This window comes from Trachemys scripta, chromosome 13, assembly GCF_013100865.1.
Source record: "Trachemys scripta elegans isolate TJP31775 chromosome 13, CAS_Tse_1.0, whole genome shotgun sequence".
In the NCBI taxonomy this organism is placed as follows: Eukaryota; Metazoa; Chordata; order Testudines; family Emydidae; genus Trachemys; species Trachemys scripta.
The window spans coordinates 879,264-881,963 of record NC_048310.1 but is presented as its reverse complement, the minus strand read 5'-3'; positions in this window follow the sequence as shown (position 1 = coordinate 881,963).

Sequence of the window (2,700 nt, the reverse complement as noted above, 5' to 3'; positions counted from 1 at the left end):
GGGGGGGTGAGGCGGGGGTGGGGGGAGGGGAGGGGAGAGCCCAGGCTCGGGGTGGGGAGAGGTCAAGCATGGGGAGGTGGGGAGGGGAGGTCAGGCTCGGGGGGGGGGGGGGGGCAGGGGGGGGGGGGTGTGTGTGTCCCACGTGAGGTTTGCAGAGCGCAGGAGGCGCGCGGTGCAGGGCGATGATGATAAATCAGTGGCTGTGCGAGCCCTGAGCTTGGCAGGCAGCTGAGACAGACCAAGGGACTCGGTGACTTGCAGGCTGAGGGGGTGGGAGCTGGTGTGGGAGAAGGCAAAGTACCCGCGTCTGACCCCCACGCTGCTTTTCCCTGCTGTTGCAGCTCCCAGACTACCTGTCTGCCAGGCTGTGTCACTAACGAATTTAACAGCCTGGCGGCTGGGATTGGCTCGTTTTACTGACACAGCACAGTGGGACAAATGCCTTCGGCAGAAACCATCCTCCCTGCTTGTCACTTCTGCTTCTGGACCGCGCCAGAAATTCTCTGACGGTTGCATGAACACTGAGCAAAGGGGCCTCTGGCCCCAGTGTGGGGCTGGCCGCCTATGCCTCCTCTTCCCCAGCCCTCTGCCGCCTGGTGTGGGCACTCACTACGCGTTTGAAGTTGAAGCTGTTGCTTCCTCTTTTAGCTTCTCAACCATAGTTTGCTTCTTTCTCCCTGTGGGATGAGCAGGCAGCTGCAGGTTGGCTGTAGAGTGAAGTTTCTCTGTCTTCCACCCCAGCCCTTACTCAGTGGTGGCTCTGTCTGGCTCTGCTCAGTTGCTCAGACTGAGTCCAGTTCTCTTGCCATCTGTTAATTACAGTAACATTTGCATTAACAGGCCTTGCTGCAGGATGTAGTGGTTAGTAGGAAACTTGCAAAGGTCGAGGTCTCAAGCCTCTTCAGTTTCTGCAGAATCTGAGCTTTCATTTACACCCCCGTCCCTCAGATTCTAGCCCTTCTCCCAATGCCCTTGGGTGCCTGAGACTGCAGACAGGCAGCTCTTGGGCCTCCGCGGCCTTGGCTACACTGGCGCTGTACAGCGCTGCAACTTGCTGCGCTCAGGGGTGTGAAAATGCGCCCCCCCCCCCCGAGTGCAGCACTGCAAAGCGCCAGTGTAATCAGAGCCTGCAGCGCTGCACGCTCACTCGCAGCGCTGTAAGCTACTCCCCTCGGAGAGGTGGAGTACATACAGCGCTGTGAGAGCAGCGCTGTGAATTCCCGAGTGTAGCCAAGGCCTGGTAGTGCCCCCAAGCAGCCTCAGAGTGAGATTAACAAAGCCCCGGGGCAGTTTCAGGGCTGCTCTTTGGGTTCCCGTGGCCGGGAGTCAGCTGGGGGGTAAATCTGATAGCTCTGGCTGTGCCACTCAAGCTTCCCCGACCAGCAGTGTGACAGTGGTATCTGCAATGAGGGGGACCCAGAAAAGGAGCCTGGGGGAATAGCAGAGTAGTGGGGATGTCCCCTTGGAGCAGCCAGTTGGCCGGGGTGGTGGTGGTACAGCTCCTTTCTGCCAGGAGCTGGTGGTGAGGAGGAGGGGAGTAGATCAGTCCCCTTCTAGCCAGAGATGAATCTGAAAGATGCTTCCAGATAGAGTCCAGCTGTAACATGTGCTAGGACTAGCTGCACCTGGGGCAAGGGGTTGTGCTCCTACACTGCTCCTTATCCCTCTCTCCGTGGATCTGTTAACCCTCTGCATTGGCTTTGTTGCTGGCTTCCCTTAGTTGTGCAGCCTGTCCCTGTCCCCCTCTCTCTGGCTGCAGTAGTGGCAGTGTTGGGTATGTCGTGGCAGGGCTTTGGCATGGAGCTGCAGCTGGAGCGGAGCCGGAGCACAGCTCCAAAGCCCTGTCAGACAGCTTCCCTTCTGTGCCAGGTTCTCGCAGGGGCCATGCTCCTGGGGGGCCCACCAGACTGCTGAATCCGCTGTCCAGGGAAAGGCCAAGGCTTCCCCTGGGCTGTAGGAGGCGGATTGGGGTTTATTCCCCCTCCCTGTCTGCTTCCTGCTCCGCTGGGCTGAGTCAGGCTCTGCTCACTGTTACTCAGGCTGGAGGAGATGGGGCTATGAGGAGCTGAACTCTGGTTGTGTGTGCTGGGGTGGGGTGGGGTGGGGCTTGCTGCCTCCTGCCAGGAAATGCAACACACAGGCTGCCTCATTCATCTGTCTGCAGCTCCGGCTAAAGCTCAGTAACATCCCGCTCCCCAACCCCCCCATCCCTCTTCTGGGAGCACAGTCCAGGGGGCAGCAGAAGTTACCCTCTCCTCCCTGTACTGGCTTGTGAAGGCAGCTCCACTGGAAGTGTCGCCTGGAGCGTCTGTCTCCCTCATGCTGCTGATTCCAGGCCTGTAGGGCAGGGTTTTGTGGAACAGGTTTGTCTGCTGCAGAGTGCCAGAAGGGGAGGGGATAGGGCAGCTGAAATGGCCTGGAGGCGATAGCTGTCCTCACAGGGAGTCCTGCAGCTTGCGTTGGCATGCACAGTGTGGATGCTTATGGGAGGCTCCTTTGGGGGGGGTTGGGGGGGAATGGAAGCGGAGTTCTGGGGAAACTCGTACTAACTTTGGCATGCAAAGTGCAGAACCCTTCCCAGAGCTGCTGGCAGTAGGAAAGTGTGTGGGCAGGTTGTGGCGGGGCACTGTGCCTCAAGGAATGTCTGTTAACATTAATGCCCATTGCACGTGGGTGAGATGACTCTGTCCCGTTTCTCTG